The sequence below is a fragment of the Schistocerca serialis genome, chromosome 2 (assembly GCF_023864345.2).
Source record: "Schistocerca serialis cubense isolate TAMUIC-IGC-003099 chromosome 2, iqSchSeri2.2, whole genome shotgun sequence".
Lineage (NCBI taxonomy): Eukaryota > Metazoa > Arthropoda > Insecta > Orthoptera > Acrididae > Schistocerca > Schistocerca serialis.
The window spans coordinates 276012-297679 of NC_064639.1; positions in this window are offsets into that span (position 1 = coordinate 276012).

Consider the following 21668-nt stretch of genomic DNA (forward strand, 5'->3'; position numbering starts at 1 on the left):
ACGTTCAGGGCCTTCTAATGACGATGAGACACTCAAATTGCGTCGAGATTCAATACATCGGCCTCCAGCCGACTTGTCTCCAACGGTCTATTGCTGCCTCGGGCACCTAATGGTCGTTCTCCTGTGAGTTTAGATTATCGAATCCGACGCAAAAATGATAGTTAATTGTAACGCTTAGGGCCTCCTAATGACGATGGGACAATCAAATTGCGTCGAGATTCAATACATTGTCCTCCAGCCGACTTGTCTCCAAGGGGATATTGCTGTCTCGGGCACAATACGATCTTTCTCCTGTGAGTCTAGATTTTCGAATCCGACGCAAAAATGATAGTGAATTGTAACGTTCAGCGCCTCCTAATGACGATAGAAGACTCAAATTGCGTCGAGATTCAATACATCGTCCTCCAGCCGATTTGTCTCCAAGGGGTAAATTGCTGTCTCGAGCACCGTATGAACTTCTCCTGTGAGTAGATTTTCGAATCCGACGCGAAACTGATAGTTAATTGTACGGTTCAGGGCCTTGTAATGACGATGGAACACTCAAATTGCGTCGCGATCCAATACATCGTCCTCCAACCGACTTGTCTCCAAGGATCTAATGCAGCCTCGAGCACTTTATGGTCGTTCTCTTGTGAGTCTAGATTTTCGAATCCGACGCAAAAATGATAGTTAATTGTAACGTTCAGGGCCGCCTAATGACGATGGAACTCTCAAATTGCGTCGAGATTCCATACATCGTCACCCAGCCGACTTGTCCCCAAGGGTCTAGTGCTGCCTCGGGCACTTTATGGTCGTTGTCCTGTGAGTCTAGATTTTCGAATCCGACGCAAAAAAGATAGTTAATTGTAACGTTCAGGGCCTTGTAATGACGATGGAAGACTCAAATTGCGTCGAGATTCAATACATCGGCCTCCCGCCGACTTGTCTCCAAGGGTCTGTTGCTGCCTCGGGCAACTTATGGTCGTTCTCCTGTGAGTTTAGATTATCGAATCCGACGCAAAAATGATAGTTAATTGTAACGTTTAGGGCCTTGTAATGACGATGGGACACTCAAATTGCGTCGAGATTCAATACATCGTCCTCCAGCCGACTTGTCTCCAAGGGTCTGTTGCTGCCTCGGACACCATATGATCCTTCTCCTGTGAGTCTAGATTTTCGAATCCGACGCAAAAATGATAGTGAATGGTAGCGTTCAGCGCCTCCTGATGACGATAGAAATCTCAAATTTTGTCGAGATTCAATACATCGTACTCTAGCCGACTTGTCTCCAACGGTCTAAAGCTGCCTCGGGCACCTTATGGTCGTTCTCTTGTAAGTCTAGATTTTCGAATCCGACGCAAAAATGATAGTTAATTGTAACGTTCATGGCCTCCTAATGCCGATGGAACTCTCAAATTGCGTCGAGATTCAATACATCGGCCTCCAGCGGATTTGTCTCCAAGGGGATATTGCTGTCTCGAGCACCGTATGAACTTCTCCTTTGAGTAGATTTTCGAATCCGTTAATAGTAACGTTAATTGTAACGTTCAGGGCCTTCTAATGACGATGGGACACTCAAATTGCGTCGAGATTCAATACATCGGCCTCTAGCCGACTTGTCTCCAATGGTCTATTGCTGCCTCGGTCACCTAATGGTCGTTCTCCTGTGAGTTTAGATTTTCGAATCCGACGAAAAACTGATAGTTAATTGTAACATTCAGGGCCTCCTAAGGACGATGGAACACTCTTTTTGCGTCGCGATCCAATACATCGTCCTCCAACCGACTTGTCTCCAAGGGGATATTGCTGCCTCGGGCACCAAATGGTTCGTCTGCTGTGAGTCTAGATTTTCGAATCCGACGAAAAACTGATAGGTAATTGTAACATTCAGGGCCTCCTAATGACGATGGAACACTCAAATTGCGTCGCGATCCAATACATCGTCCTCCAGCCGACTTGTCTACAAGGTTCTAATGCTGCCTCGGGCACTTTATGGTCGTTCTCCTGTGAGTCTAGATTTTCGTATCCGACGCAAAAATGATAGTTAATTGTAACGTTTAGGGCCTCCTAATGACAATGGGACACTCAAATTGCGTCGAGATTCAATACATCGTCCTCCAGCCGACTTGTCTCCAAGGGTCTGTTGCTGCCTCGGGCACCGTATGGTCGTTCTCCTGTGAGTTTAGATTATCGAATCCGACGCAAAAATGATAGTTAATTTTAACGTTCAGGGCCTCCTAATGCCGATGGAACACTCAAATTGCGTCGAGATTCAATACATCGGCCTCCAGCCGACTTGTCTACAAGGTTCTAATGCTGCCTCGGGCACCTGATGGTCGTTCTCCTGTGAGTCTAGATTTTCGAATCCGATGCAAAAATGATAGTTAATTGTAACATTCAGGGCTTCCTAAGGACGATGGAACACTCAAATTGCGTCGCGATCCAATTCATCGTCCTCCAGCCGACTTGTCTCCAAGGATCTAATGCTGCCTCGGGCACTTTATGGTCGTTCTCTTGTGAGTCTAGATTTTCGAATCCGACGCAAAAATGATAGTTAATTGTAACGTTCAGGGCCGCCTAATGACGATGGAACTCTCAAATTGCGTCGAGATTCCATACATCGTCACCCAGCCGACTTGTCCCCAAGGGTCTATTGCTGCCTCGGGCACTTTATGGTCGTTGACCTGTGAGTCTAGATTTTCGAATCCGACGCAAAAAAGATAGTTAATTGTAACGTTCAGGGCCTTGTAATGACGATGGAAGACTCAAATTGCGTCGAGATTCAATACATCGGCCTCCCGCCGACTTGTCTCCAAGGGTCTGTTGCTGCCTCGGGCAACTTATGGTCGTTCTCCTGTGAGTTTAGATTATCGAATCCGACGCAAAAATTATAGTTAATTGTAACGTTTAGGGCCTTGTAATGACGATGGGACACTCAAATTGCGTCGAGATTCAATACATCGTCCTCCAGCCGACTTGTCTCCAAGGGTCTGTCGCTGCCTCGGGCACCATATGATCCTTCTCCTGTGAGTCTAGATTTTCGAATCCGACGCAAAAATGATAGTGAATAGTAACGTTCAGCGCCTCCTGATGACGATAGAACTCTCAAATTGCGTCGAGATTCAATACATCGGCCTCCAGCGGAATTGTCTCCAAGGGGATATTGCTGTCTCGAGCACCGTATGAACTCCTCCTGTGAGTAGATTTTCGATCCGACGCATAAATGATAGTTAATTGTAACGTTCAGGGCCTTCTAATGACGATGGGTCACTCAAATTGCGTCGAGATTCAATACATCGGCCTCCAGCCGACTTGTCTCCAACGGCCTATTGCTGCCTCGGGCACCTAATGGTCGTTCTCCAGTGAGTTTAGATTATCGAATCCGACGCAAAAATGATAGTTAATTGTAACGTTTAGGGCCTCCTAATGACGATGGGACAATCAAATTGCGTCGAGATTCAATACATCGTCCTCCAGCCGACTTGTCTCCAAGGGGATATTGCTGTCTCGGGCACAATATGATCTTTCTCCTGTGAGTCTAGATTTTCGAATCCGACGCAAAAATGATAGTTAATTGTAACATTCAGAGCCTCCTAATGACGATGGAACACTGAAATTCCGTCGCGATCCAATACATCGTCCTCCGGCCGACTTGTCTCCAAGGATCTAATGCTGCCTCGGACACTTTATGGTCGTTCTCTTGTAAGTCTAGATTTTCGAATCCGACGCAAAAATGATAGTTAATTGTAACGTTCAGATCCGCCTAATGACGATGGAACTCTCTAATTGCGTCGAGATTCAATACATCGTCCTCCAGCCGACTTGTCTCCAAGGGTCTTTTGCTGCCTAAGGCACCTTATGGTCGTTCTCCTGTGAGTCTAGATTTTCGAACCCGACGCAAAAATGATAGTTAATTGTAACGTTCAGGGCCCCCTAATGCCGATGGAACACTCAAATTGCGTCGAGATTCAATACATCGGCCTCCAGCCGACTTGTCTCCAAGGGTCTATTGCTGCCTCCGGCACCTTATGGTCGTTCTCCTGTGAGTCTAGATTTTCGAATCCGACGCAAAAATGATAGTTAATTGTAACGTTCAGGGCCTTGTAATGACGATGGAACACTCAAATTGCGTCGAGATTCAATACATCGGCCTCCCGCCGACTTGTCTCCAAGGGTCTGTTGCTGCCTCGGGCACCTTATGGTCGTTCTCCTGTGAGTTTAGATTATCGAATCCGACGCAAAAATGATAGTTAATTGTAACGTTTAGGGCCTTGTAATGACGATGGGACACTCAAATTGCGTCGAGATTCAATACAACGTCCTCCAGCCGACTTGTCTCCAAGGGTCTGTTGCTGCCTCGGGCACCATATGATCCTTCTCCTGTGAGTCTAGATTATCGAATCCGACGCAAAAATGATAGTTAATTGTAACGTTTAGGGCCTCCTAATGACGATAAAAGACTCAAATTGCGTCGGGATTCAATACATCGTCCTCCAGCCGACTTGTCTCCAAGGGTCTAATGCTGCCTCGGGCACTTTATGGGCGTTCTCTTGTAAGTCTAGATTTACGAATCCGACGCCAAAATGATAGTTAATTGTAGCGTTCAGGGCCTTCTAATGACGATGGAACACTCAAATTGCGTCGAGATTCAATACATCGGCCTCCCGCCAACTTGTCTCCAAGGGTCTGTTGCTGCCTCGGGCACCTTATGGTCGTTCTCCTGTGAGTTTAGATTATCGAATCCGACGCAAAAATGATAGTTAATTGTAACGTTTAGGGCCTTGTAATGACGATGAGACACTCAAATTGCGTCGAGATTTAATACATCGTCCTCCAGCCGACTTGTCTCCAAGGGTCTGTTGCTGCCTCGGGCACCATATGATCCTTCTCCTGTGAGTCTAGATTATCGAATCCGACGCAAAAATGATAGTTAATTGTAACGTTTAGGGCCTCCTAATGACGATAGAAGACTCAAATTGCGTCGGGATTCAATACATTGTCCTCCTGCCGACTTGTCTCCAAGGGTCTAATGCTGCCTCGGGCACTTTATGGGCGTTCTCTTGTAAGTCTAGATTTACGAATCCGACGCCAAAATGATAGTTAATTGTAACGTTCAGGGCCGCCTAATGACGATGGAACACTCAAATTGCGTCGAGATTCAATACATCGTCCTCCAGCCGACTTGTCTCCAAGGGTCAATTGCTGCCTCGGGCACCTTATGGTCGTTCACCTGTGAGTCTAGATTTTCCTATCCGACGCAAAAATGATAGTTAATTGTAACGTTCAGGGCCTTCTAATGACGATGGAAAACTCAAATTGCGTCGAGATTCAATACATCGGCCTCCAGCCGACTTGTCTCCAAGGGGATATTGCTGCCTCGGGCACTTTATGGTCGTTCTCCTGTGATTCTAGATTTTCGAATCCGACGCAAAAATGATAGTTAATTGTAACGTTCAGGGCCTTGTAATGACGATGGAACACTCAAATTGCGTCGAGATTCAATACATCGGCGTCCAGCCGACTTGTCTCCAAGGGTCTATTGCTGCCTCGGCCACCTTATGGTCGTTCTCCTGTGAGTTTAGATTATCGAATCCGACGCAAAAATGACAGTTAATTATAACGTTCAGGGCCTCCTAATGCCGATGGAACACTCAAATTGCGTCGAGATTCAATACATCGGCCTCCAGCCGACTTGTCTCCAAGGGTCTATTGCTGCCTCGGGCACCTAATGGACGTTGTCCTGTGAGTCTAGATTTTCGAATCCGACGCAAAAATGATAGTTAATTGTAACGTTCATGGCCTTGTTATTACGATGGAACACTCAAATTGCGTCGAGATTCAATACATCGGCCTTCCGCCGACTTGTCTCCAAGGGTCTGTTGCTGCCTCGGGCACCTTATGGTCGTTCTCCTGTGAGTTTTGATTATCGAATCCGACGCAAAAATGATAGTTAATTTTAACGTTCAGGGCCTCCTAATGACGATGGAACACTCTAATTGCGTCGAGATTCAGTACATCGGCCTCCAGCGGACTTGTCTCCAAGGGGATATTGCTGTCTCGGGCACCATATGATCCTTCTCCTGTGAGTCTAGATTTTCGAATCCGACGCAAAAATGATATTGAATAGTAACGTTCAGCGCCTCCTGATGACGATAGAACTCTCAAATTGCGTCGAGATTCAATACATCGGCCTCCAGCCGTCTTGTCTCCAAGGGTCTATTGCTGCCTCGGGCAACGTGTGGTCGTTCCCCTGTGAGTCTCGATTTTCGAATCCGACGCAAAAATGATAGTTACTTGTAACGTTCAGGGCCTTGTAATGACGATGGAACACTCAAATTGCGTAGAGATTCAATACATCGGCTTCCAGCCGACTTGTCTCCAAGGTTCTGTTGCTGCCTCGGGCACCTTATGGTCGTTGTCCTGTGAGTTTAGATTATCGAATCCGACGCAAAAATAATAGTTAATTTTAACGTTCAGGGCCTCCTAATGCCGATGGAACACTCAAATTGCGTCGAGATTCAATACATCGGCCTCCAGCCGACTTGTCTCCAAGGGTCTATTGCTGCCTCGGGCACCTTATGGTCGTTCTCCTGTGAGCCTAGATTTTCGAATCCGACGCAAAAATGATAGTTAATTGTAACGATCGGGACCTTCTAATGACGATGGAACACTCAAATTGCGTCGAGATTCAATACATCGGCCTCCAGCCGACTTGTCTCCAATGGTCTATTGCTGCCTCGGGCACCTTATGGTCGTTCTCCTGTGAGTTTAGATTATCGAATCCGACCCAAAAATGATAGTTAATTGTAACGTTCAGGGCCTCCTAATGCCGATGGAACACTCAAATTGCGTCGAGATTCAATTTATCGGCCTCCAGCCGACTTGTCTCCAAGGGACTATTGCGGCCTCGGGCACCTTATGGTCGTTCTCCTGTGAGTCTAGATTTTCGAATCCGACGCAAAAATGATGGTTAATTGTAACGTTCAGGGCCTTCTAATGACGCTGGAACACTCAAATTGCGTCGAAATTCTATACATCGGCCTCCAGCCGACTTGTCTCCAAGGGTCTATTGCTGCCTCGGGCACCTTATGGTCGTTCTCATGTGAGTTTAGATTATCGAATCCGACGCAAAAATGATAGTTAATTATAACGTTCAGGGCCTCCTAATGCCGATGGAACACTCAAATTGCGTCGAGATTCAATACATCGGCCTCCAGCCGACTTGTCTCCAAGGGTCTATTGCTGCCTCGGGCCCCTTATGGTCGTTCTCCTGTGAGTTTAGATTATCGAATTCGACGCAAAAATGATAGTTAATCTAAACTCACAGGAGAACGACCGTAAGGTGCCCGAGGCAGCTATAGACCCTTGGAGACAAGTCGGCTGGAGGAGGATGTATTGAATCTGGACGCAATTTGAGTGTCCCATCGTCATTACAAGGCCCTAAACGTTACAATTAACTATCATTTTTGCGTCGGATTCGATAATCTGAACTCACAGGAGAACGACCATAAGGTGCCCGAGGCAGCAATAGACCCTTGGAGACAAATCGGCTGGAGGCCGATGTATTGAATCTCGACCCAATTTGAGGATTCCATCGGCATTAGGAGCCCTGAACGTTACAATTAACTATCATTTTTGCGTCGGATTCGAAAATCTAGACCCACAGGAGAAGGATCATATGGTGCCCGAGACAGCAATATCCCCTTGGGGACAAGTCCGCTGGAGGCCGATGTATTGAATCTCGACGCAATTAGAGTGTTCCATCGTCATTAGGAGGCCCTGAACGTTAAAATTAACTATCATTTTTGGGTCGGATTTGATAATCTAAACTCACAGGAGAACGACCATACGGTGCCCGGGTCAGCAACAGACCCTTGGAGACAAGTCGGCTGGAGGACGATGTATTGAATCTCGACGCAATTTGTGTGTCCCATCGTCATTAGGAGGCCCTAAACGTTACAATTAACTATCATTTTTGCGTCGGATTCGATAATCTAAACTCACAGGAGAACGACCATAAGGTGCCCGAGGCAGCTATTGACCCTTGGAGACAAGTCGGTTGGAGGACGATGTATTGGATCGCGACGCAAAATGAGTGTACCATCGTCATTAGGAGGCCCTGAATGTTACAATTAACTATCAGTTTTTCGTCGGATTCGAAAATCTAAGCTCACAGGAGAACGACCATAAGGTGCCCGAGGCAGCAATACACCGTTGGAGACAAGTCGGCTGGAGGCCGATGTATTGAATCTCGACGCAATGTGAGTGTTCCATCGTCATTACAAGGCCCTAAACCTTACAATTAACTATCATTTTTGCGTCGGATTCGATAATCTAAACTCACAGGAGAACGACCATAAGGTGCCCGAGGCAGCAACAGACCCTTGGAGACAAGTCGGCGGGAGGGCGATGTATTGAATCTCGACGCAATTTGAGTGTTCCATCGTCATTACAAGGCCCTGAACGTTACAATTAACTATCATTTTTGCGTCGGATTCGATAATCTAAACTCACAGGAGAACGACCATAAGGTGCCCGGGGCAGCATTAGACCCTTGGAGACGAGTCGGCTGGAGGACGATGTATTGAATCTCGACGCAATTTGAGTGTCCCATCGTCATTACAAGGCCCTAAACCTTACAATTAACTATCATTTTTGCGTCGGATACGATAATCTAAACTCACAGGAGAACGACCATAAGGTGCCCTAGGCAGCAATAGACCCTTGGAGACAAGTCGGCTGGAGGACGATGTATTGAATCTCGACGCAATTTGAGTGTTCCATCGTTATTACAAGACCCTGAACGTTACAATTCACTATCATTTTTGCGTCGGATTCGAAAATCTAGACTCACAGGAGAAGGACCATATGGTGCCCGAGGCAGCGATATCCCCTTGGAGACAAGTCGGCTGGAGGCCGATGTATTGAATCTCGACGCAATTTGAGTGTTCCATCGTCATTAGAAGGCCCTGAACGTTACAATTAACTATCATTTTTGCGTCGGATACGAAAATCTAGACTCACAGGAGAACGACCATAAGGTGCCCGAGGCAGCAATAGACCCTTGGAGACAAGTCGGCTGGAGGACGATGTATTGAATCTCGACGCAATTTGAGAGTTCCATTGTCATTAGGCGGCCCTGAACGTTACAATTAACTATCATTTTGGCGTTGGATTCGTAAATCTAGACTTACAAGAGAACGACCATAAAGTGCCCGAGGCAGCATTAGACCCTTGGAGTCAAGTCGGCTGGAGGACGATGTATTGGATCACGACGCAATTTGAGTGTTCCATCGTCATTAGGATGCCCTGAATGTTACAATTAACTATCAGTTTTTCGTCGTATTCGAAAATCTAGACTCACAGCAGGCGAACCATTTGGTGCCCGAGGCAGCAATATCCCCTTGGAGACAAATCGGCTGGAGGACGATGTATTGAATCCCGACGCAATTTGAGTCTTCTATCGTCATTAGGAGGCGCTGAACGTTACAATTCACTACCATTTTTGCGTCGGATTCGAAAATCTAGACTCACAGGAGAAGGATCATATTGTGCCCGAGACAGCAATATCCCCTTGGAGACAAGTCGGCTGGAGGACGATGTATTGGATCGCGACGCAAAATGAGTGTTCCATCGTCATTAGGAGGCCCTGAATGTTACAATTAACTATCAGTTTTTCGTCGGATTCGAAAATCTAAAGTCACAGAGAACGACTATAAGGTGCCCGAGGCAGCAATACACCGTTGGAGACATGTCGGCTGGAGGCCGATGTATTGAATCTCGACGCAATGTGAGTGTCCCATCGTCATTACAAGGCCCTAAACGTTACAATTAAGAATCATTTTTGCGTCGGATTCGATAATCTAAACTCATAGGAGAACGACCATAAGGTGCCCGATGCAGCAACAGACCCTTGGAGACAAGTCGGCGGGAGGCCGATGTATTGAATCTCGACGCAATTTGAGTGTTCCATCGTCATTACAAGGCCCTGAACGTTACAATTAATTATCATTTTTGCGTCGGATTCGAAAATCTAGACTCACAGGACAACGACCATAAGGTGCCCGAGGCAGCAATAGACCCTTGGAGACAAGTCGGCTGGAGGCCGATGTATTGAATCTCGACGCAATTTGAGTGTTCCATTCGCATTAGGAGGCCCTGAACGTTATAATTAACTATCATTTTTGCGTCGGATTCGATAATCTAAACTCACATGAGAACGACCATAAGATGCCCGAAGCAGCAATAGACCCTTGGAGACAAGTCGGCTGGAGGCCGATGTATTGAATCTCGACGCAATTTGAGTGTTCCATCGTCATTACAAGGCCCTGAACGTTACAATTAACTATCATTTTTGCGTCGGATTCGAAAATCTAGACTCACAGGAGAACGACCATAAGGTGCCCGAGGCAGCAATAGACCCTTTGAGACAAGTCGGCTGGAGGACGATGTATTGAATCTCGACGCAATTTGAGTGTTCCATCGGCATTAGGAGGCCCTGAACGATACAATTAACTATCATTTTTGCCCCGGATTCGAAAATCTAGACTCACAGGAGAACGACCATAAAGTGCCCGAGGCAGCAATAGACCCTTGGAGACAAGTCGGCTGGAGGACGATGTATTGAATCTCGACGCAATTTGAGAGTTCCATCGTCATTAGGCGGCCCTGAACGTTACAATTAACTATTATTTTTGCGTCGGATTCGAAAATCTAGACTCACAAGAGAACGACCATAAAGTGCCCGAGGCAGCATTAGATCCTTGGAGACAAGTCGGCTGGAGGCCGATGTATTGAATCTCGACGCAATTTGAGAGTTCCATCGTCATTAGGCGGCCCTGAACGTTACAATTAACTATCATTTTTGCGTCGGATTCGATAATCTAGACTCACAGGAGAAGGATCATATGGTGCCCGAGGCAGCAACAGACCCTTGGAGACAAGTCGGCTGGAGGACGATGTATTGAATCTCGACGCAATTTGAGTGTCGCATCGTCATTACAAGGCCCTAAACGTTACAATTAACTATCATTTTTGCGTCGGATTCGATAATCTGAACTCACAGGAGAACGACCATAAGGTGCCCGAGGCAGCAACAGACCCTTGGAGACAAGTCGGCGGGAGGCCGATGTATTGAATCTCGACGCAATTTGAGTGTTCCATCGTCATTACAAGGCCCTGAACGTTACAATTAACTATCATTTTTGCGTCGGATTCGAAAATCTAGACTCACAGGACAACGACCATAAGGTGCCCGAGGCAGCAATAGACACTTGGAGACAAGTCGGCTGGAGGCCGATGTTTGAATCTCGACGCAATTTGAGTGTTCCATCGGCATTAGGAGGCCCTGAACGTTATAATTAACTATCATTTTTGCGTCGGATTCGATAATCTAAACTCACAGGAGAACGACCATAAGGTGCCCGAAGCAGCAATTGACCCTTGGAGACAAGTCGGCTGGAGGCTGATGTATTGAATCTCGATGCAATTTGAGTGTTCCATCGTCATTACAAGGCCCTGAACGTTACAATTAACTATCATTTTTGCGTCGGATTCGAAAATCTAGACTCACAGGAGAAAGACCATAAGGTGCCCGAGGCAGCAATAGACCCTTTGAGACAAGTCGGCTGGAGGCCGATGTATTGAATCTCGACGCAATTTGTGTGTTCCATCGGCATTAGGAGGCCCTGAACGATACAATTAACTATCATTTTTGCGTCGGGTTCGAAAATCTAAACTCACGGGGGAACGACCATACGGTGCCCGAGGCAGCTATTGACCCTTGGAGACAAGTCGGTTGGAGGACGATGTATTGGATCGCGACGCAAAATGAGTGTTCCATCGTCATTAGGAGGCCCTGAATGTTACAATTAACTATCAGTTTTTCGTCGGATTCGAAAACCTAAACTCACAAAAGATCGACCATAAGGTGCCCGAGGCAGCAATAGACCGTTGGAGACAAGTCGGCTGGAGGCCGATGTATTGAATCTCGACGCAATTTGAGTGTTCCATCGTCATTACAAGGCCCTGAACCGTACAATTAACTATCAGTTTCGCGTCGGATTCGAAAATCTACTCACAGGAGAAGTTCATACAGTGCTCGAGACAGCAATATACCCCTTGGAGACAAATCGGCTGGAGGACGATGTATTGAATCTCGACGCAATTTGAGTCTTCTATCGTCATTAGGAGACGCTGAACGTTACAATTCACTATCATTTTTGCGTCGGATTCGAAAATCTAGACTCACAGGAGAAGGACCATGTGGTGCCCGAGGCAAGAATATCCCCTTGGAGACAAGTCGGCTGGAGGCCGATGTATTGAATCTCGACGCAATTTGAGTGTTCCATCGTCATTAGAGGGCCCTGAACGTTACAATTAACTATCATTTTTTTGTCGGATAGGAAAATCTAGACTCACAGGATAACGACCATAAAGTGCCCGAGGCAGCATTAGATCCTTGGAGACAAGTCGGCTGGAGGCCGATGTATTGAATCTCGACGCAATTTGAGTGTTCCATCGGCATTAGGAGGCCCTGAATGTTACAAATCACTATCAGTTTTTCGTCGGATTCGAAAATCTAAACTCACAGGAGAAGGATCATATTGTGCCCGAGACAGCAATATCCCCTTGGAGACAAGTCGGCTGGAGGACGATGTATTGAATCTCGACGCAATTTGAGTGTCCCATCGTCATTAGGAGGCCCTATACGTTGCAATTAACTATCATTTTTGCGTCGGATTCGATAATCTAAACTCACAGGGGAACGACCATACTGTGCCCGAGGCAGCTATTGACCCTTGGAGACAAGTCGGTTGGAGGACGATGTATTGGATCGCGACGCAAAATGAGTGTTCCATCGTCATTAGGAGGCCCTGAATGTTACAATTAACTATCAGTTTTTCGTCGGATTCGAAAATCTAAACTCACAAAAGAACGACCATAAGGTGACCGAGGCAGCAATAGACCGTTGGAGACAAGTCGGCTGGAGGCCGATGTATTGAATATCGACGCAATTTGAGTGTTCCATCGTCATTAGGAGGCCCTAAACGTTACAATTAACTATAACTTTTGCGTCGGATTCGATAATCTAAACTCACAGGAGAACGACCATAAGGTGCCCGAGGCAGCATTAGACCCTTGGAGACAAGTCGGCTGGAGGACAATGTATTGAATCTCGACGCAATTTGAGTGTCCCATCGTCATTACAAGGCCCTAAACGTTACAATTAACTATCATTTTTGCGTCGGATTCGATAATCTAAACTCACAGGAGAACGACCATAAGGTGCCCGAGGCAGCATTTGACCCTTGGAGACAAGTTGGCTGGAGGCCGATGTATTGAATATCGACGCAATTTGAGTGTTCCATCGTCATTAGGAGGCCCTAAACGTTACAATTAACTATTATTTTTGCGTCGGATTCGATAATCTAAACTCACAGGAGAACGACCATAAGGTGCCCGAGGCAGCATTAGACCCTTGGAGACAAGTCGGCTGGAGGACGATGTATTGAATCTCGACGCAATTTGAGTGTTCCATCGTCATTAGGAGGCTCTGAATGTTACAATTAACTATCAATTTTGCGTCGGATTCGAAAATCTAGACTCACAGGAGAACGACCATAAGGTGCCCGATGCAGCAATAGATCCTTGGTGACAAGTCGGCTGGATGCCGATGTATTGAATCTCGACGCAATTTGAGTGTTCCATCGGCATTAGGAGGCCCTGAACGTCAAAATTAACTATCATTTTTGCGTCGGATTCGATAATCTAAACTCACAGGAGATCGACCATACGGTGCCCGAGGGAGCAACTGACCATTGGAGACAAGTCCGCTGGAGGACGATGTATTGAATCTCGTCGCAATTTGAGTGTTCCATCGTCATTACAAGGCCCTGAACGTTGCAATTAACTATCATTTTTGCGTCCGATTCGAAAATCTAGATTCACAGGAGAACGTCCATAAGGTGACCGAGGCAGCAATAGACCCTTGGAAACAAGTCGGCTGGAGGACGATGTATTGGATCGCGACGTAATTTGAGTCATCTATCGTCATTAGGAGGCGCTGAACGTTACAATTCACTATCATTTTTGCGTCGGATTCGAAAATCTAGACTCACAGGAGAAGGACCATGTAGTGCCCGAGGCAAGAATATCCCCTTGGAGACAAGTCGGCTGGAGGCCGATGTATTGAATCTCGACGCAATTTGAGTGTTCCATCGTCATTAGAGGGCCCTGAACGTTACAATTCACTATCATTTTTGCGTCGGATTCGATAATCTAAACTCACAGGGGAACGACCATACTGTGCCCGAGGCAGCTATTGACCCTTGGAGACAAGTCGGTTGGAGGACGATGTATTGGATCGCGACGCAAAATGAGTGTTCCATCGTCATTAGGAGGCCCTGAATGTTACAATTAACTATCAGTTTTTCGTCGGATTCGAAAATCTAAACTCACAAAAGAACGACCATAAGGTGCCCGAGGCAGCAATAGACCGTTGGAGACAAGTCGGCTGGAGGCCGATGTATTGAATCTCGACGCAATTTGAGTGTTCCATCGTCATTACAAGGCCCTGAACCGTACAATTAACTATCAGTTTCGCGTCGGATTCGAAAATCTACTCACAGGAGAAGTTCATACGGTGCTCGAGACAGCAATATACCCCTTGGAGACAAATCGGCTGGAGGACGATGTATTGAATCTCGACGCAATTTGAGTCTTCTATCGTCATTAGGAGGCGCTGAACGTTACATTTCACTATCATTTTTGCGTCGGATTCGAAAATCTAGACTCACAGGAGAAAGATCAAATTGTGCCCGAGACAGCAAAATCCCCTTGGAGACAAGTTGGCTGGAGGCCGATGTATTGAATATCGACGCAATTTGAGTGTTCCATCGTCATTAGGAGGCCCTAAACGTTACAATTAACTATAATTTTTGCGTCGGATTAGATAATCTAAACTCACAGGAGAACGACCATAAGGTGCCCGAGGCAGCATTAGACCCTTGGAGACAAGTCGGCTGGAGGACGATGTATTGAATCTCGACGCAATTTGAGTGTCCCATCGTCATTACAAGGCCCTAAACGTTACAATTAACTATCATTTTTGCGTCGGATTCGATAATCTAAACTCACAGGAGAACGACCATAAGGTGCCCGAGGCAGCATTAGACCCTTGGAGACAAGTCGGCTGGAGGCCGATGTATTGAATATCGACGCAGTTTGAGTGTTCCATCGTCATTAGAAGGCCCTGAACGTTACAATTAACTATCATTTTTGCGTCGGATTCGAAAATCTAGACTCACAGGAGAACGACCATAAGGTGCCCCAGGCAGCAATAGACCCTTGGAGACAAGTCGGCTGGAGGACGATGTATTGGATCGCGACGCAATTTGAGTCTTCTATCGTCATTAGGAGGCGCTGAACGTTACAATTAACTATCATTTTGGCGTCGGATTCGTAAATCAAGACTTACAAGAGGACGACCATAAAGTGCCCGAGGCAGTATTAGACCCTTGGAGACAAGTCGGCTGTGGGACGATGTATTGAATCTCGACGCAATTTGAGAGTTCCATCGTCATTAGGCGGCCCTGAACGTTACAATTAACTATCATTTTGGCGTCGGATTCGTAAATCTAGACTTAGAAGCGAACGAGCATAAAGTGCCCGAGCCAGCATTAGACCCTTGGAGACAAGTCGGCTGGAGGGCGATGTATTGGATCGCGACGCAATTTGAGTGTTCCATCGTCATTAGGAGGCCCTGAATGTTACAATTAACTATCAGTATTTCGTCGGATTCGAAAATCTAGACTCACAGCTGACGAACCATTTGGTGCCCGAGGCAGCAATATCCCCTTGGAGAAAATCGGCTGGAGGACGATGTATTGAATCTCGACGCAATTTGAGAGTTCCATCGGCATTAGGAGGCCATGAACGTTACAATTAACTATCATTTTTGCGTCGGATTCGAAAATCTAGACTTACAAGAGAACGACCATAAGGTGCCCGAGGCAGCAATAGATCGTTGCAGACACGTTCGCTGGAGGCCGATGTATTGAATATCGACGCAATTTGAGTGTTCCATCGTCATTAGGAGGCCCTAAACGTTGCAATTAACTATAATTTTTGCGTCGGATTCGATAATCTAAACTTACAGGAGAACGACCATAAGGTTCCCGAGGCAGCAATAGACCCTTGGAGACAAGTCGGCTGGAGGCCGATGTATTGAATCTCGACGCAATTTGAGTGTTCCATCGTCATTAAAAGGCCCTGAACGTTACAATTAACTATCATTTTTGCGTCGGATACGAAAATCTAGACCCATAGGAGAACGACCATAAAGTGCCCGTGGCAGCATTAGACCCTTGGAGACAAGTCGGCTGGAGGACGATGTATTGGATCGCGACGCAATTTGAGTCTTCCATCGTCATTAGGAGGCCCTGAATGTTACAATTAACTATTAGTTTTTCGTCGGAATCGAAAATCTAGACTCACAGCAGACGAACCATTTGGTGCCCGAGGCAGCAATATCCCCTTGGAGACAAATCGGATGGAGGACGATGTATTGAATCCCGACGCAATTTGAGTCTTCTATCGTCATTAGGAGGCGCTGAACGTTACAATTCACTATCATTTTTGCGTCGGATTCGAAAATCTAGACTCACAGGAGAAGGACCATGTGGTGCCCGAGGCAGCGATATCCCCTTGGAGACAAGTCGGCTGGAGGCCGATGTATTGAATGTCGACGCAATTTGAGTGTTCCATCGTCATTAGAAGGCCCTGAACGTTACAATTAACTATAATTTTTGCGTCGGATACGAAAATCTAGACTCACAGGAGAACGACCATAAGGTGCCCGAGGCAGCAATTGACCCTTGGAGACAAGTGGGCTGGAGGACGATGAATTGAATCTCGACGCAATTTGAGAGTTCCATCGTCATTAGGCAGCCCTGAACGTTACAATTAACTATCATTTTGGCGTCGGATTCGTAAATCTAGACTTACAAGAGAACGACCATAAAGTGCCCGAGGCAGTATTAGACCCTTGGAGACAAGTCGGCTGGAGGGCGATGTATTGGATCGCGACGCAATTTGAGTGTTCCATCGTCATTAGGCGGCCCTGAACGTTACAATTAACTATCATTTTGGCGTCGGATTCGTAAATCTAGACTTACAAGAGAACGACCATAAAGTGCCCGAGGCAGCATTAGACCCTTGGAGACAAGTCGGCTGGAGGGCGATGTATTGGATCGCGACGCAATTTGAGTGTTCCATCGTCATTAGGAGGCCCTGAATGTTACAATTAACTATCAGTTTTTCGTCGGATTCGAAAATCTAGACTCACAGCAGACGAACCATTTGGTGCCCGAGGCAGCAATATCCCCTTGGAGAAAATCGGCTGGAGGACGATGTATTGAATCGCGACGCAATTTGATTGTCCCATCGTCATTAGGAGGCCCTAAACGTTACAATTAACTATCATTTTTGCGTCGGATTCGATAATCTAAACTCACTGGAGAACGACCATTAGGTGCCCGAGGCAGCAATAGGCCGTTGGAGACTAGTCGGCTGGTGGCCGATGTATTGAATCTCGACGCAATTTGAGTCTTCCATTGTCATTACAAGGCCCTGAACGTTACAATTTACAATCATTTTTGCGTCGGATTCGAAAATCTAGACTCACAGGACAACGACCATAAAGTGCCCGAGGCAGCAATAGACCCTTGGGGACAAGTCGGCTGGAGGACGATGTATTGAATCTCGACGCAATTTGAGAGTTCCATCGTCATTAGGCGGCCCTGAACGTTACAATTAACTATCATTTTTGCGTCGGATTCGAAAATCTAGACTCACAAGAGAACGACCATAAAGTGTCCGAGGCAGCATTAGATCCTTGGAGACAAGTCGGCTGGAGGACGATGTATTGGATCGCGACGCAAATTGAGTGTTCCATCGTCATTAGGAAGCCCTGAATGTTACAATTAACTATCATTTTTGCGTCGGGTTCGAAAATCTAGACTCACAGGAGAACGACCATAAGGTGCCCGAGGCAGCAATAGACCCTTCGAGACAAGTCGGCTGGAGGCCGATGTATTGAATCTCGACGCAATTTGAGAGTTGCATGGGCATTAAGAGGCCATGAACGTTACAATTAACTATCATTTTTGCGTCGGATTCGAAAATCTAGACTTACAAGAGAACGACGATAAGGTGCCCGAGGCAGCATTAGAGCCTTGGAGACAAGTTGGCTGGAGGCCGATGTATTGAATATCGACGCAATTTGAGTGTTCGATCGTCATTAGGAGGCCCTAAACGTTACAATTAACTATAATTTTTGCGTCGGATTAGATAATCTAAACTCACAGGAGAACGACCATAAGGTGCCCGAGGCAGCATTAGACCCTTGGAGACACGTCGGCTGGAGGACGATGTATTGAATCTCGACGCAATTTGAGTGTCCCATCGTCATTACAAGGCCCTGAACGTTACAATTAACTATCATTTTTGCGTCGGATTCGAAAATCTAGACTCACAGGAGAACGACCATAAGGTGCCCGAGGCAGCAATAGACCCTTGGAGACAAGGCGGCTGGAGGACGATGTATTGGATCGCGACGCAATTTGAGTCTTCTATCGTCATTAGGAGGCGCTGAACGTTACAATTCACTATCATTTTTGCGTCGGATTCGAAAATCTAGACTCACAGGAGAAGGAGCATGTGGTGCCCGAGGCAGCGATATCCCCTTGGAGACAAGTCGGCTGGAGGCCGATGTATTGAATCTCGACGCAATTTGAGTGTTCCATCGTCATTAGAAGGCCCTGAACGTTACAATTAACTATCATTTTTGCGTCGGATTCGAAAATCTAGACTTACAAGAGAACGACCATAAAGTGCCCAAGGCAGCATTAGACCCTTGGAGACAAGTCGGCTGGAGGACGATGTATTGAATCTCGACGCAATTTGAGAGTTCCATCGTCATTAGGCGGCCCTGAACGTTACAATTAACTATCATTTTGGCGTCGGATTCGTAAATCTAGACTTACAAGAGAACGACCATAAAGTGCCCGAGGCAGCATTAGACCCTTGGAGACAAGTCGGCTGGAGGGCGATGTATTGGATCGCGACGCAATTTGAGTGTTCCATCGTCATTAGGAGGCCCTGAATGTTACAATTAACTATCAGTTTTTCGTCGGATTCGAAAATCTAGACTCACAGCAGACGAACCATTTGGTGCCCGAGGCAGCAATATCCCCTTGGAGAAAATCGGCTGGAGGACGATGTATTGAATCCCGACGCAATTTGAGTCTTCTATCGTCATTCGGAGGCGCTGAACGTTACAATTCACTATCATTTTTGCGTCGGATTCGAAAATCTAGACTCACAGGAGAAGGATCATATTATGCCCGAGACAGCAATATCCCCTTGGAGACAAGTCGGCTGGAGGACGATGTATTGAATCTCGACGCAATTTGAGTGTCCCCTCGTCATTAGGAGGCCCTAAACGTTGCAATTAACTATCATTTTTGCGTCGGATTCGATAATCTAAACTCACAGGGGAACGACCATACTTCGCCCGAGGCAGCTATTGACCCTTGGAGACAAGTCGGTTGGAGGACGATGTATTGGATCGCGACGCAAAATGAGTGTTCCATCGTCATTAGGAGGCCCTGAATGTTACAATTAACTATCAGTTTCGCGTCGGATTCGAAAATCTACTCACAGGAGAAGTTCATACGGTGCTCGAGACAGCAAAAATCGGCTGCAGGACGATGTATTGAATCTCGACGCAATTTGAGTGTTCCATCGTCATTAGAAGGCCCTAAACGTTACAATTAACTATCATTTTTGCGTCGGATACGAAAATCTAGACTCACAGGAGAACGACCATAAAGTGCCCGAGGCAGCATTAGACCCTTGGAGACAAATCGGCTGGAGGACGATGTATTGGATCGCGACGCAATTTGAGTGTTCCATCGTCTTTAGGAGGCCCTGAATGTTACAATTAACTATCAGTTTTTCGTCGGATTCGAAAATCTAGACTCACAGCAGACAAACCATTTGGTGCCCGAGGCAGCAATATCCCCTTGGAGACAAATCGGATGGAGGACGATGTATTGAATCCCGACGCAATTTGAGTCTTCTATCGTCATTAGGAGGCGCTGAACGTTACAATTCACTATCATTTTTGCGTCGGATTCGAAAATCTAGACTCACAGGAGAAGGATCCTATTGTGCCCGAGACAGCAATATCACCTTGGAGACAAGTCGGTTGGTGGATTATGTATTTCATCGCGACGCAAAATGAGTGTTCCATCGTCATTAGGAGGCCCTGAATGTTACAATTAACTATCAGTTTTTCGTCGGATTCGAAAATCTAAACTCACAGGAGAACGACCATTAGGTGACCGAGGCAGCAATAGACCATTGGAGACAAGTCGGCTAGAGGCCGATGTATTGAATCTCGACGCAATTTAAGTGTCCCATCGTCATTAGAAGGCCCTGAACGTTACAATTAACTATCATTTATGCGTCGGATTCGAAAATCTACTCACAGGAGAAGTTCATACGGTGCTCGAGACACCAATATCCCCTTGGAGACAATTCCGCTGGAGGCCGATGTATTGAATCTCGACGCAATTTGAGAGTTCCATCGGCATTAGGAGGCCATGAACGTTACAATTAACTATCATTTTTGCGTCGGATTCGAAAATCTAGACTTACAAGAGAACGACCATAAAGTGCCCGAGGCAGCAATAGACCCTTGGGGACAAGTCGGCTGGAGGACGATGTATTGAATCTCGACGCAATTTGGGAGTTCCATCGTCATTAGGCGGCCCTGAACGTTACAATTAACTATCATTTTTGAGTCGGATTCGAAAATCTAGACTCACAAGAGAACGACCATAAAGTGCCCGAGGCAGCAACAGACCCTTGGAGACAAGTCGGCGGGAGGCCGATGTATTGAATCTCGACGCAATTTGAGTCTTCCATCGTCATTACAAGGCCCTGAACGTTACAATTAACTATCATTTTTGCGTCGGATTCGAAAATCTAGACTCACAGGACAACGACCATAAAGTGCCCGAGGCAGCAATAGACCCTTGGGGACAAGTCGGCTGGAGGACGATGTATTGAATCTCGACGCAATTTGAGAGTTCCATCGTCATTAGGCGGCCCTGAACGTTACAATTAACTATCATTTTTGAGTCGCATTCGAAAATCTAGACTCACAAGAGAACGACCATAAAGTGCCCGAGGCAGCATTAGATCCTTGGAGACAAGTCGGCTGGAGGACGATGTATTGGATCGCGACCCAATTTGAGTGTTCCATCGTCATTAGGAAGCCCTGAATGTTACAATTAACTATCATTTTTGCGTCGGATTCGAAAATCTAGACTCACAGGAGAACGACCATAAGGTGCCCGAGGCAGCAATAGACCCTTGGAGACAAGTCGGCTGGAGGACGATGTATTGAATCTCGACGCAATTTGAGTGTTCCATCGTCATTACAAGGCCCTGAACCGTACAATTAACTATCAGTTTCGCGTCGGATTCGAAAATCTACTCACAGGAGAAGTTCATACGGTGCTCGAGACAGCAATATACCCCTTGGAGACAAATCGGCTGGAGGACGATGTATTGAATCTCGACGCAATTTGAGTCTTCTATCGTCATTAGGAGGCGCT